The sequence below is a fragment of the Protopterus annectens genome, chromosome 2.part0, assembly GCF_019279795.1.
Source record: "Protopterus annectens isolate FY-2018-M chromosome 2.part0, PAN1.0, whole genome shotgun sequence".
Classification (NCBI taxonomy): domain Eukaryota; kingdom Metazoa; phylum Chordata; order Ceratodontiformes; family Protopteridae; genus Protopterus; species Protopterus annectens.
Window position 1 is genome coordinate 114,136,785 of NC_056728.1, and position 16,357 is coordinate 114,153,141.

The 16,357-nt window shown below is 34.8% G+C and overlaps 1 protein-coding gene across 3 annotated transcripts in view; it reads left to right on the top strand.

The window, feature by feature from the left end:
* LOC122792986 (diacylglycerol kinase beta-like) overlaps positions 1-16,357 on the top strand; it is a 4,078,579-nt gene that overhangs the window by 3,303,281 nt on the left and 758,941 nt on the right. The gene's annotated exons all lie outside the window — the stretch shown is intronic.

The following is a 16,357-nucleotide window of genomic DNA, read 5'->3' on the forward strand; positions in this document are numbered from 1 at the left end:
TTCATACATATATATTTGGGATAAGGACATCATTATGTATAACAGATATGTGGATGATATTTTTGTCCTATGGGAAAGACAGGAGCAAGAAGTAAGAAATTTTGTGGAGCACCTAATGAAAACAACCACTTTTTTGAAGTATGACCTTAACTTGTCCAAAGAACAAATTGAGTTCTTCGATGTAAAGGTGATATTGGATGATAAGGAAGGCATTCACACCATGCTTTTAGAAAATCGATGTGGCACAATCTCATGCTGCACTACTCCAGTATGCATCCGAGACATATTTTTCAGAACATTGTAGATAACCAAGTTATAGATATATCTAGACTTTGCACTAAAGATGAGGTCTTTGAGCAGGAAGAACTAAGTTAATACATGATTTCAAGGGAACGTGGCTATAGCATGGATTTGAATAAGAGGAAACAGGCAAGTAAATTGGATTTTCGTCAGAACAAAGGCAGACCCTATTATTCTGCGTAGTATTCTCAAAAGACTGAACAAGGATCAATCATGCATACCAATGATAAGATGGCCAATAAGAAACCTGTGACAAGGTTGAACAGTACCTGTAATACAGATAACTTTGAAATACGTAAAATAATAAAGAAATTCTGGCCTATTTTAACATCTGATTCTAGAATAAGAAAAATAGTGGGGGAGACTCCTCAGTCTGCTTATAAAAATAAGAAGAACTTGAAACATTTATTATGTAAAAGCAATGTGACCTGCAGGGACTCAAAAGACCTAAGACATTGCATAGATACACGTAAATGTGGCTCATGCCAGGCATGTGCCATGATATATACTGCCAATAATTTTATTCATCCAAAGACAGGAAAAAGCTACAAGTTTACAGAATGTGCTAATTGTGTCAGCAAAAACATTGCATATATTACTACCTGTGTCCTCTGTTTGGCTTTCTACATAGGAAAGACCAACAGGAGATTTAAAGAATGTATTTTTAAGCACCAATCAGACATAAGGAATGAAGTGGAAACAAATACCTTATATACACACATCCGAGACAATCGTACACATTCCTTTAAATTTATGGTCATAAGTATGGTTGAAGTGACCCTGCGAGGAGGGGATTTGGTCAACAAAACTGAAGTGGAAGAAGCAAAATGGATTATGAATCTTAAAGCGGATTGTCCACCAGGGTTAAATGGTTTTGTTCCTTTAAAACCTTTCCTCAAGGAGTGGAGATTAAGTGTGAGGAAGTAGTGGCATTTTATATGACCTGAAATTATCCATGAATGTATGTAAGAGAACATGTTTTGATTTACTGACTTTAAAGTCAGCCATGAGAAGGAAAGCCACTAACCAGGGAATGTTTTTGTTTGAACGAAGCTACGTATCGAAGTACATAAAAAAAACATTTTTTCCTGATTGATGGAGTCTCTTAGAAGATTCTAATAGATCATTCTTGTGGAGTTTGACTAATGAGTTTTCTGTACCTTGAATTATAACATGTTTCAATAGTGAATATTTAAAGAGAGACTGAGCTGTGCCTTGATAGGCTAGAAAAGAGGCATTGTTGGCTTCACTACAGCACATTGGTCAACAGAAATCTCTTACATGGTTGGAGGTTGCTGAAATAGGAAGAACAAGTTGTAGCATCCGATTAGCTGGATATTATGTTCCTCATATGGGATTAGTTGTTTAATAAGAATGGCTAAAAACAGCTTTAAAACAAATAAGAAGGCTATGTTATTCACCTAAAATCCTGAAGATGAATGCCTGAATCAAGCGATATGATTGGCTGTCAAAGAGATTTGATTTTATATAATGAAGTTAATTGGTGGAGAAGTATCTTTACAAGGAGAAATGAAGGTCTGAGTCTGTGAAGTAGCTAAATAATTTTTGGAAATGCGTAGAAGTTTTCTGTTTGTATTTTGAACCAAGGGGAATGGTAATGGGGTATTTACTTTGTTAATATTTTTAGTTGGTATTTGGGAATTGAACTGGAAAGTTTGTAAACCTTTGATAGGTTATAGAAAAGGCGCAAAACTGCTATACTGAGCCCTATTGGAAAATTTAGTTTGCTGTTTTATTTGAGGAGATTTAAAACAGGAAGAACTAAGAACAAAATCAGATTGGTGGAAAGCAGAGGCTCATCGGATCTTGCATTTCTGATTGGAAGAAGAAGGAAAGTGGATAAGAGATACTGTTTTTAATTGAAATTTACCTAATGTTATGTGAAATTTACTTCCCAGGTAGAGTTCTTAATTTGATTGGATCAAGCTGCTTTAAATAAGTGATCTCAGGACCTGTATCCTTAGAATTTGAAGAAGGCTTTGAGCCAAAAGTGCTTGTCTGGTACCTGAGGAACTGATTGCTTGTTGCATTAAAGTTTTATTGTTTGTTTTTACAATTTGCTCTTCTATGGTGGTTCACCCATAAGTTAAGCACTTTTGTCCATCCACTTGGACTTCTTCAGAACTCAAGTCAGCTAAAACAGGCAACTTTACAAAATTAAAATGAGTTTTTTGGAAAACTGTTGCTTTAAAATGGAATGAAATACGTTAATTGATTGTTAATTATTATTGACAAAGGTTTAAAAAGGTTGACTTGTTTTAGCTGACTTGAGTTCTGAAGAAGTCCAAGTGGATGGACAAAAGCACTTAACTTGGCATTTTTTATTTTTATTTTTAATAAATATTTGTTTGTGTTGGACTGCCCCAAGTGTGGATGCCGTGCAATTCTTGCTTGGTTCAAGTTTAAATGGTTCCTGGTTTAATGGCACTCAAGCACGATCTGTACAGTATTTAGTTCACAGATGTACCATAACCTGCTTGCATTGCTAGAAAAAAGTTCAAGCAGCTAAACTCTGCATAGATACCACATATAATGTCTTTTAACAGCACTGTAAATGTTAATTCAGCGTGGATATAGAGTGATTAAAATACTTTTGTTCTTTTAACAGAAATGCAAATTTTGCAGGCATTTTGCTCCTCAAACTTTTTTCTTTTCAGCAATGCAAATTTTTTGATGACTTATTGAATTATTTATTGACTTTCTGATCCTGATTTGCATGTAGCTACACAGAAAATCCTTCAAATTTAGGAAATTTAATGTGGCACTTCTGACTGCAGCTGGGTATGCAATAAGGAGGAAAAAATCCTGAATGACCTCCACAGACTGGGATATGTGACAACCCCAAATTAGACCCCTTTCAGCCTTTCTGCAAACTGCAGATATGAGGCATGCAAATATTACTTTAGAAACTTTTAGAGTAAAAAGCAGTAAACTGTCAAGCAATGCTATTAACCTACAGAACCTATATTATTACTGTATACAGATTAACTCACAAGTAGCACTATGCAGAAGACAGATGACATAGCTTGTAAAGCTCATGTATAGATTTCCACAGAGTTGCTTCACACAGTATTTAATTTATAAACCCATACTGCACATATAAAGAACCTACTGCTGCACATTTGTATTGCGTTTGGTATTCAGGAAACCCCAGCGTATGGATAACTGGATGTACATCCATTTAATCTGCATGTAGCAGTGGCTATACAGTGCATCAGTTTATCCATCTGTGTTAATAGACCAAGGGAAATATAAAAATCAGTATTGTGATTTACCCACCATATCCTGCCTTTCTATTTTTTATAAGTGCATGTTTAATCATTACATGCTTCCATTCTGTTTTTGGCAGATAAGGTTGCTGCATATTGGAGTAGCACTTTTCCTCTGACATACAGTGTCCTCAAGAAGGGGATAAAGGAGATACTGTCCATTGTATGTAGGCTATTTCTATGTTTTGTTTGTTCACAATTGTCAATGAGTTGAACTTCAACATTTCAGCCATGAACATACTGGAGGATGTCAACAAACTGAGCATCACTTAATATATTCATAGAAATCAAAAGGTAATGGAGTTCTGTGTACCTACCAGGCAGGCATATACTTAAAAACCATAGATAGACGCAGACATTGAGTCATATCACATATTCATGATACACTTAAGAAAGCTATAATTAGGTTAACTTAACATGATTACTCGGGCAACAGCTTGGGAGGCAAGACATAAGGGTGATTTATATTTGCAGGTAAAGTTTCGCCCTGTGGTCTACATGTTGTCTGGAAAGAGCAAACCATCCATCTTTTGCCCTGTTTACACATTCATAAAACAGCTGCCCAGTGTCATCTGTCACATCACAGCTGTATTTATTTAGTTAATTATAAATGTGTTCTTTATTTTTGTTTTATTTACCAGGATGCCTGAATGAGCCAGTTCATTGTTAGCAGTGGTCTGGGAGAACATGTCCATCTTTAGAGAAGGTGAGAAAAAGCAAGCAGCCTTTCTGCTGAACTTACAGCTTAACAAGCAACAGAATTAGGCCATGATTGTTATCTGTCATATATGGGAATGACAGATCAAAGCAAGTCAGCATGCAATAAATCTAGCAATGAGGTTGTTAGAAGCAAATTATTCTGGTAGCACTAATAATTTTAAGGGTTAGACAATAAGGATGTTTTTAAATGACTGACAGATGTTAGGTTCAAAGGAAATAACTTCTTTAATGGGCCCTGGGATTCATTTTGTCAACAGAAGGCTAGGTAATACTGAAAAAAGAGTTCAGTTACATGTCCATGTTTATGTTTATCAGTTAAAAGCTAATTGCTGAAACAAAACAGCTTTGTCACACTTCCTGAAACTGAATGAGTAGAATTTCTGCAAGGTACTACATATGCACCAAATAGGTCATCCAAAAAGGCACTGCATCTTTTAATAGGTGACATTAGTCAGGCGTAATGTGGCTGGAATTCTACTTCAGCATTCTGCCATTTTACAGACATACTAAGAGCAAGGTAATGTTTGCTTCTGAATACTGTGAACACTACAGGTACAACAGCTTAAATGTAGAGACAGACTGTATCCACCTTTATGACTTAAGGGTGAACCAGCAGGAGGGAGCATATCTGACAAGTTAGTGAGACTGCTCAATAAAGGCATTTAGGATGTAGTAAAGAGTTAATAAGTGTTGATTTACTGTTATTAGTAAGACAGATACTTAGCATACCTTTGTACTGTCCAGAGTTCCAGTGAATGTCTAAAGTTTTGGTCTGTTCCTTATAAAATGTGTGAATTTCTGGCCAACCATTATTTATTTATTTATTTATTTATTTCCATTTTGATGACCGGGGAGGTCCACTGGGCTCAGGGAGCCCGTTTTCAGTGGAGGGCCGTGGAGAAAAGCTCAGCATTACACAGCTTAGTTACAAATACAATCAAAGTAAAGAAGACACAATTACAATTTCATTTCATGCTAGAGAACAGGAATAAATTATTTGGTTACATAGTATCTAAATATTTAGGATGGCAGTGGTAACTTAATTGAGAGGGAGAATAAAGACTTAGAAAGAAAAGAGAGAAAAAAGGTGGGATGGGTTATTTATAATACATACAATTATGTTATTTACAATATGTACATTTATGTTAGGTTAGCTTGTACTCAGTTAGTCAGGAGTTTAAGAGGTGGATTGATTATTAGGCTAGTTGGGAGAGTGCATTAAGGACTGAAGTCACCAAGTAATAACAGTCATTTGAGTTTCAGCCTTCAACTCCTTCATAAAATGCATAATACAAAACCTGCTATTTTAGCCGTTTTCTAAGTTTATAGGAACAATAGTTAAAATTTGCCCCTGATTTTGGGCCTTTGTCCCCTCATTAATTTTGGCTTTCAGTCTAGATGTCTTCAACATAGAGGCTGAGTGGTCTAAACAGGCCCTTATCTAAATCTTTTTATAACAGGATCTACCTAACTGTCTATCTGTCTGTCTGACTATTAACTGAGCAAATCCACTAGACATAAATCACATTTCAGGGGCAATCTAGGAGCACTTGTTAAGTGAGTTGCTCAGAGTCACTGCTGGACTAAAGCAAGCAGCTTGTTGGCCATTGATAGCTGTAACTGTCTGCACTAAACTGTCAGAAAGGAACTCTCCACATTTTAACTTCACCTTGATAGTCTCTCCATAAAAATGTATACAGAAGGTGGGGCAACGCATATCATTGCTGCAGTAACCTGTCAATTTACCTGTAAATTCAGTTGCTCTGGTTTTTCATTGGTTGAATCAGCTAGTCTTCTGGTAGATGGTATCAGCCTTATATGATGATGTGGACTCATCACCGTATCATGTAAGCTTTATATTTCCAAAGTGAGTACTCGTTTGGCTAATAATGCCTGAGAAAATTGAGATGTTGAACATAGTTCTACCATGATGCAGAGGGGTGATGCTTGAACTGTGAACCCGACATTCCATGTTGGACAACTCATTAGGTTTCCAAGCAGTTGCCTGAGGAGAGTAAAAATGAGCATCATTTTGCCAGCTCACCTATTTCAGGGAGAGGGAAGGTCTTCTTGCTAGGGCTGTAGTCCACAGCAGACAGCACAAACTCAACCTTGACCTTACAGATTTAGAAAAAGCCAGCAGACCATTCTTTGTACTGAAGTATCCATGCTGACATCATTACATTCCAGTATGTGGAGCAGGACTGTAGCTAGCTCATAATCAAAAAATGTTTCCCCACTGCACTCAGAATAGATGACCTGTTGTTTGTACCATTGCTCTGGATTCCATAATTTCTCCCCATTTAATGAGTTTCTGAATCAGGGAAGGTTGTCCATATGAGTACCAGTGTGGGACTTGTGTACATTGCACCTTGACATAACTGAAAGCAGATAGTGGGGAGGGGTTACTTTCCAGTTAACTCAGTTCCTGTTACTCAAACATTAACTGTTAAAACCCATTTTAAGGATTTTATTTTGCAAAACAATGAGGATATCCTTTTAATGTGAATATCTGACTAGTGAGGTCAGACATTTTAGAGAGCTTTATCATGGCTATGACCTTTTCAGAAAACTTGCTGCATAATATTCCTTAAATAATTATCATGAAGTCTAATAACTGAGCATGAGAGATGCTCCTAAGAATATTAGTGCAAATACAGACCTAAAGGTTTTTTAACAAGGAACATTACTACCAACTGAACGTTATGTAGTTGAGAGAGTGGTGGGGCAAGTAGAGTACAAATTGATAGTATCGGTGACTATGATTACTAGTGTAGTTTTTGTAAAATAATGCCAGTTTGATGAATTCAAAACTATGCAGGAAGCTAATGAAATATAGTCGCTAAAATAAAATGTTACATGTCTTTGAGGATATGTTTTAGGTAGGTAACAACAAGAGAATAAGAGAGGTTAATGCTAGAAAAGTGAATTTCCTGCCAAATGAATGCAAAAAGAATGTAGTATCTTCTGCAAGAAGCTGCACAAAGCTGTCTGCTTAAGCTGTGCTGTTGAAAGAATATTCAGATTATCTTAATTTGAAGTAAGCATAGGTAAAGATAGGGGAAACAGTGCTTTTCCAGCACTACGATAGATACAGGAGAGAGCTGAGACTGAGTAAGGGAGCTAAACATTGCAGAATAGAAATCAGAAATTAGCAAACATAGAAAAAAGGTCAGGGAGGTTCAAATGGGGGAAAAGGGAGGATGGAAGGAGAATATAGACTTTAGTGGATTTATATAAGAATAATGAAAACATATATAACTACTTTAAGTTTACATGAAACATAACACATAATCATGTGACACAATATCTTTAAGCACAAGACTATTTAATGTATTAATAATACCCCTCCCCTATTTACACATAAAAAGATTCTGACTTTTGGTTCATGAGCTGTATACATTTATATCAGTTCTACTAAAGGCAATATTTTAGAATTAAAAAAGAGTGTTAGTATTTTGAGTATGAAAGAAACTAGTTATTTGTACATTAGTAAGTATAAATCTGGTGAATTATAATATTTAATTTCAAAATCTTTTGTATGTTTTGACTTGCACGGGCTCCAAAATTCCAGCACTTATTTGACAAATATGTATATCATAAATCTGTCAGTCAGGTATAACATATCTGGCAGTCTGCAGTCTAATTTGTCAGGCAGTTGGGTTAGACGATTAAGGAGCTGTTAAAAAGCTGCTTCCTGTGGTCCAGTGGTGCATGATTTTATTCCCTCAGCTTCCATTGCCTAACTGTGTGACTCTGAGCAAGTCACCTAACCAGACACTACTCCTGGGGATGAGTCTAAAAAGGTCCATGGAGATCAATGCTCTACCTCAGAAAACAAATGCAAATATAGCCTTAGCCATCCAGTGAGGTTTCTCAAATAGCTGACAAATGCCAATCCAAACTGACTGTAACCTAACTTTGTGTTTTCAAATTATCTACTGACATTCATTCCAACACTGTATTTCCGGTCTTCAAAATACATGTCAAAGTGAGTGGGTAACCCACATTTTCACTTTTCATTACTGCCATCCAGTCTTTCTTTTCACTTTCCATATAAAAAAGAAAGGGATGCATATCATTTTTAAATCTACTGTGAGCATTTATATTCATAACCCTAGAGATTATCTTCTAAAGATAAAGCGATAGCTGTCATCTTAAGTATCCCACACAAGGAGTATGCCACTTGCTTGTTTTACATTACAATCCTCTCTTTTTTAGTACTCTAGACTTTCCTCCTAGTAAGATAGCTTAGTGTGTTATATGTAAAATGTTAGGAGAATTTATTAACAGTCTAGCATAATGAAGTATACCTTACAATAAATGCACACAGTAAGCTGCTTCTGTTAGAAGAAAAAAATGTATGCGCCAAACCTCACAGATATCCACATAAAATCAACAGCATTTCAGCAGTTGAGAATAGAAGTAAGCCTTGTTACAGTTTACCTAAGCTAATCTATTTTGGCCGGTTGCATATTATTCCTTACGTCCAGTTTAATATAGGAATAGCTCTATATATATATATATATATATATATATATATAAGTAGGAATAATTCAATGCTTTCACTGATTTTTCCCTTTTTTTAATAATATTTAGATATGCAGTAAATATCCCCTTTTGCCTTTCACACAAGCAATTTATATCCTTTCTGGCATTCACATACATATCAATACATCTATACTAGCACACACATGCTGAAGAACTAATGCAAAAAGTAACTTCTCCTCAATTTTTTTGACTTCAAATGCTTTCTTTGACCTTCTGGAAATGCAGACATTTTGAAACCAAAAGTAAACAAGCTGCCCATACATCCAAGGCGAGCAGTGAATTCCCAATAAAGGCAAGAATGTCTTACAAGCCATAGAATCTTCCCAAAACTATGAATTACTTTAACATGAAATTAAAGTGAGTTATGAGGTGAGCTCAGAGACATTAAAAATGACATTTTACTGCATTTTACTGTTAACATTTTAAATGTAAAGAAAAAATTAACTAAACCTGAAATCTGTTTGTCATGATGTGAGGTAAGCCAGCTATGCCAGGAGAAGTAGGGTAGTGGATGTGTAACATTTGCCAGCATAGCTAGCTGGAATATTGTAAAGAATTATGTCATTGTATATCAAACTGATTTGTACAGATGCTTGTGTTGAAAATCCATTTGTAAAGCTGCTTGAGTTAAAAATGTACTAACATTGGGTCCTTCTGGACATAATAGAAATATACCTGTATGTCAGACTGTATTGTAACTGTTGAAATGAATATATTGTAACATGATACTAGAAGAGAAGAGGTCCAACAAACTTTTTTTTAACACTTGCAGATCCAACAACTCAGCAGGTGTTCTCTAATACTGTTGGAAAGCTATGGAATTTACTACCTACTGATCTCACTTCTCTGTCTTCTCTTACACTATTTAAAAAGAAACTCAAATTATATATCAATACACACTGGTTATGTTCCTGTACTAATCCAGACTAACTTTCCTATGTCTCATTATCAACAACCATTCATCTTTATGTATCTATACCTCCTTACGGTCCTTGCGAAGTGCAGTTGTAGTATTGAACTTAGCATTGTTATAACAATGTTTATCTATTGCTAGTATTGAAGTTAGTATTGTTATAAGAATGTTTATCTATTGCTATTACAAAAAAAAAAGTTTTTCTTTTTTGTTTTATTTCCTAACTGCTACTACTTTCTATATTTCAGTTTGTATGTATCTTTACTGTACTTCTTTTTACATTGTATTTTTGCATATGTCTTGGAGCTTTTCTCCCTGGGCCTCTACTGAAAATGGACATATATCCAGTTAGACTAGCCCAGTCAACAAATGTAAAATAAATAAATAAAAAGGTTAATCTCAGTCCATCTAACTTTGAAAAATAGTCTGAAATTGAATTACCTGGTTTAGGCCATACAGATTGTATCTTACAGTTCTGATTGCAGCCATAGACAAAATGTCTGCGAAAACCAGAACGATTGGTGTGTTCCTCTAAGCCTATTTTGATTGGTTAATACAGAGACTGGTCTAGATTTATGATTTTATTGGTCTGGGAGAATAGGAAGGGATGAGTTCTTTGCTTGAGGATGATTGGTTATTGATTGCTTTTTAAGCATGATGATTGTCTAGCTTATCAGGATCTGAAGAAGGCTATGGCCTAAAGTGCTAATTCAGTTGTCTGTCTGTTTTATGTTTCAATGTGATTTTATTAATATTTTATTAAAGTCTTCATATTTTAGAGCATTTCAGTGTGGTTCTAAGTCCATAGTGGTACGTCCATTGTATTCCTTGGGATTCTTCTTTTGCTGGCTGGACTACCTTTAGTAACGTCATAGGTATTTTTGTTTTCATTAGTGTCTATGGTGAGGATTAAGGCGCCTTGATTACTGTCCCAGAGCAGGGGCATCACATACATATTAAAATATGCTCTTATGAGTCTTAAAGGCATCCCAGACCCAGTCTTCCTGAAGCATACTGTAAGTGGAACATAGTACTTTTTTACATTTATATTTTACTTTCATAATTTTACATTCTGCTTTTCCTAACAGTCTAAGTGAGGCTAATCATTGTGTTATACTGTAACTCACAACAAATATAAATAGCATTGAAGAATTGTTTCTTTTTTTTAATTTTCCTAAAGCATCACATACATCTACCCTTATTAATTAAAGCAGCGCGCAATTGAAATATGTAAGATATATGAAACTTCTCAATGTTTGAATTTCTTCACTCCTACTTCTTGCATCATTAATTTATTTTCCCTTTTTTTATGTGAAAGTATTTTCCAGTTATCCTTCTCCTCATGTCTCTTTAGAAATAAACAGTTCCAGTCTGTACCTTCATGTCTAGTTGCTATATTACACTTTTTAACAAATGAGACAGTTTACCCAATAGCATAAAAATTCTAGTTTCATTACTTACAAATAATTTAAGTCTGACAGGATAAAGTAGAATAACTTTAATACCATACTATTTGGCCACTTTAACGTAGGACAAGCAAGCTTTCTTTTTGTCATAGTTTTCGTAGAAGAGCTATTGTCAAATCTTATGTCATTGGTTATTACTTTAACAGGAATTTTATATTATTGACTGTTTTGAGAATTAACTCTTTACCCAGCTATGAAATCCATTTTTTAGTTGTAGATCTTGGAGGAGTTCCTCATTTTGAAGGGGATGTAAAAGTGATCTGAGTACTCTATCTGTCCCTAAGAAGGTTTATGTCTGTAATTTTAATATTTTTGAACTCACCTGGTTTAGAAATTTGGCCACAGTAGATCAATAACCAGTGAAAAAAGACAAACCCTCTGTACAAGAAGCAAAAGGAGAGAAGTTCCACTAAAGTTCACTTTATTGACCAACAAGATAAGGATTGAGCACTTTCATAAGTTTATACCACAATTTCATCAGAATCCATACAACTACTTAAGAAAATTATCTAATATAGCTCATAGCGGAGTAAATGGTTTTATTTTTACTAAAATTTTATTCATTCTTTATAATGATGAGATATATATATGAATATATTTTATTATATTTTTTTGTTATTTTTATGGAAATGTATTATGTATTAAACTTGTATGTGATTTATTTATTAATGTGGATTTTATGTGGTTATTTATTATAGATAAGTTGATTCAAATTTTATGGGTAATGATGATGACTGATAAAGCTGAGCAACTGTAAAGCGCTATATGATCTTCTATGAAAGGACTTAACTTTTCATTCATCTGGTGGTTTGCTTCTTTGTTGTGGAGGGTCAACCTCTTCTCTTTTTGGATTTTGTGTTTTTGGGAGGTGATACCTTACCCTGACAGTGTTCTTTTCTTGCTGTACTTAAAAAATCAACTTAAATAGTTAACCAATTAATCACCTCACCTAATTATCTCTTAAAAAACCTTTGTTAAAAAAAATATTCATTATAAATATACAAAACGGTATCTAGCTAACAATAAAAATGAAAATAAATCGCATATATTATAACCTAGAATTTATATGTATATACTTTATCAATATAAAAATAAAAATTAATCATGAAAATTAATAATGGTATACGCAATACGATTAAACATAATAGGACCTTAGTCTTAACACACTAGCTATTGAAGTGTACTTATTTAGGCAATGGGAAACTGTGGCGTTCAACCTTAGTTGCCAAATCAACTCTTTATATTCTATGAGGTCACCCCAAGGTCCCCCCTGTACTGCTTATAAACTATATCTAAGCCAACAAATAAAAATCCATAATCAGGGAAATTTATCAAGGGACAATAAAGAGAATTACTTTTTTTTTGTTTTGTTTTTTATGTCGTTTAGATGTTCATATATTATCTCTCTAAATTGACGGACAGTTTTACCCACATAAAAACTTGGGCATTTTGGCACAAAGCTAGATATATAATGACCACTGTCTTACAACTGAAGTAAAAAGTGATTTTTATGTTAACATTGTTAACCTTAACCTCATCGGTTTCAAGTAAGCAAGGACACTGACTACAACTTCCACAATTAAAAGTACCACACTTTTTCTGACTAAAAAGGTCAGTGACTTTGTCTTCTACTTCTAACATACTTTTTAAGCACCTAGCCTGCCTAGTACCAAACTTTGGTAGATCCCCCAAAGTTTTTTTCATCCCTTCAAAGTCTTAAAAGAAAGACCAGTTGTTAATAATAATCTGTTTAACTACAGGGTAGTCTTGAGTATAGGTAGTAATAAAGGAACAAGAAAGGGTATCACTGCTATTGTTTGTTTGTTTTGACTTAATTAACTCTGTTTCATGCATAATGGGCTTAATTATCCCCCTATGTCTTTTAACTGAAATTTCCCCCTGAATTTTGTCAATAACATCCTCAGGGTAATTTCTTGCCAAAAACATATTTGTTAACTTGACACTTTCCTGTTCAAAGGCTTCATCATCTGTTATCATACGCGCCAGTCTTATAAATTGTCCCTTTATAATACCTCTTTTCTGATGAGCTGGGTGACAGCTGTCATAATGCAGAAGGCTTTTGGAGTAGGTACTTTTCCTATATATGTTACTTTGTATAATCTTCTTTATCTCATCTTTCATAACCAATACATCTAAGTAACTAATTTATTTCTTACTGTAAGTATATGCAAATTTTAGAAAAGAAGTGGTAGAGTGCAAAAAATCTATAAAATGTCTAGTTTCAATCTCACTTGAGTCCCATGCTATAAAAATATCATCCAAATACCTGGCATAAAAATGCCAGCCAGGTACATCACTTCTATTGAATAAAAAGCACTTCTCCCATTGCAGGAGTACTATATTTGCAAAGACAGGGGCACAACATGCCCCGATCGCTTCACCCTTTTTCTGATGGAAAAACTGTCCGTCAATAAATACAAAATTGTTTTTTAAAACCATCTCTAGTAATGTATGAATACCATTTATTTCATTGTTTCTAAAGGCCTTTGATTCCATTAAGAATTCATGGAACATCTCCAGCCCTTCATCTTGAGGAATAACATTAAACAGGTTGACCATATCAATTGTGACAAATGCTAGTTCTTGACTATAATGCACATTTCTCAGTTTATGTAGAAAATTCCACAAGTCCCTAATAATATGAGTTTCTGCCTGAACAAGGGATTTGACCTTCTGGTCAATAAATATGGCCATAGGATATGCAATTGATGTACTACCACTGACTATTGGCCGCATTGGGGGGTAGGGGTCAGTCAAACACTTATGTATTTTTAGGATACCAAACAAGGTAGGTACACTGGGAAATTTCACTTGTAAATACTCATAAAGCTCAAAAGAAATTTCCCCTTTGTCAAACATGTCCTTCAAAAACATTCTAATTTTATTGTAAGAAATGTCAATAAAGTTTAAAGATGTTTGTTCGTAAGAATCCTCATCAAACACATGTTTAAACATCCTATCAATATAATCCCTCTTAGACATAATGACCATCCCCCTTCCCTTGTCAGGTTTCATGACTCATATTTCTTTATTGGCAATAAGTTCTTTAAGCAGCTTTCTTTCACATTCACTCAAGTTGTAAACATTTAAATCCCTATATTGTTTTTGTGTCAAGTTCCTAAAATTCTACTCACAAATCTTCTCAAACATTAACAAAGGCATAGCTAGTTTAGGGTTAAAAATACTATTTTTACATAACACATTACTGGTGTAAGAGTTTTCAACACCCTTAAACAAAATTTTTAATTAAACTTTCTTTAAAAAAAAAGCTTTAAATCAATCATTAATGTCTCAATAAGAAAAAAAACGTTGGCACAAAAGTCAATCCTTTACTGAGAACCAAGATCGTCATGAAATTCACAGTCAGAGTAGTTATAAATTTTAAAAATCACCACTCTGGTTGGTTAGAATGCTAGGAATCAACCCCATTACAGTACCTGAAACATAAGGGGCCTCCTCTAACTCGGCGTCAGCTTCTAACGATAGTTCTGTTGCCTGTTCCCTCCTCTTCTCCTCCCCCAGTTCCAAGGATGGGAATAATAGTTCTGTTGCTGAGGGCTCCCTTGAAAATTCCTCTGTGGGCCATTTAAATGGTTGTGTATCCTTTCGGACCTTTTTGGTGGAGGCTGCTGTAAAAGGGTGGCTTCCACTTCCTCGTCATCACTACTTACACCTTCCAGTTGATTGGCTCCTGCCCCCGACTCCTTCTGTTCCCCATTGGGTCTGATGTTCAGTACTGCTGGCTTGGGGTAGGCTCTCCTCTCCAAATACTCAAGTCTGTCATGCTCTAGTTTGTGACATTTCCATCTCTGGACATCAGCAATAACTGAATCAATCTTCCGAAATATTTTGTTGTACTCTTCCCTTTGTACATTGAATAATAGGTCTTTTTTAATTGTAGAATCCAGCTGGTCTGCTTCCTTGACCAGTGAATCTATTGTAATCCGGTTGTATTTATGTAAAATGTGAAGGAGTTCCACCCCTTGTTTATTAAAAAATTCAACTAATTCCTAATGCAAGGGGGAACCAGCAACCATACAGTTAGAGCACTTCCAAAGATGAAGACCCTTAGGTACTCTTTCAGTGTTAATGCATTTGCTTAAGAATGCATTCTCTACTTGCAGCTTCCTGCACTGTAGTAAAACATTTTCAAGTTGAGTAATAGAGTCTTTATATGTACCTGTGCCACTTGCTCATTGCGTTAAACGAATGGTGGACCGCAACCAACTGTCCATGTTTACATAGTCCACACCTCCTCCAGCACCAACTAAAGAATTAGTGCCCAAAACTTCTCTCAAACAAACCAGAGTGTTCGAATATTTGTTGGAACATTGAGCAAATGTGCCGGTTGCCCCATTACATTCTAAAATCAGCTGTACAAGTTTAGTTACCTGTCCAACACTAGACTGTACTTCTTGTAAAGTAGGTACAGACGATGTAGACCCTCCACACACTCCTTCTCTAGAGGACATGACAAACTCGACCACACCAGATCAATAACCAACGAAAAAAGACAAACCCTCTGTACAAGAAGCAAAAGGAGAGATGTTCCACTAAAGTTCACTTTATTAACCAACAGGATAAGGATTGAGTGCTTTCATAAGTTTATACCACAACTTCATCAGAATCTATACAACTAATGAAAGAAATTAAGCTTAGTTACTCAATTATCACCTGACCTAATTATCTCTTAGAAAACCTTTGTTAAAAAATTTTTCATTATAAATATACAAAACTTTATCTAGCTACCAACAATAAAAATGAAAATAAATCACACATATATTATAACCTAGAATTTATATGTATATACTTTATAAATATAAAAATAAAAATTAATAATGAAAATTAATAATGTTATATGCAATACAATTAAACATAATAGGACCTTAGTCTTAATACACTAGCTATTGAAATGGACTCATTTAGGCCAGGGAAAACTGTGGCATTCAAACTTAGTTGCCAAAGCAACTCTTACCTTGTTTGGTATCCCAAAAATACATAAGTGTTTGATTGACCCCCTCAAAGCAGCCAATAGTCAGTGGTAGTATGTCTATTACACATCCTATGGCCATATTTATTGACCAGAAGGTCAAATC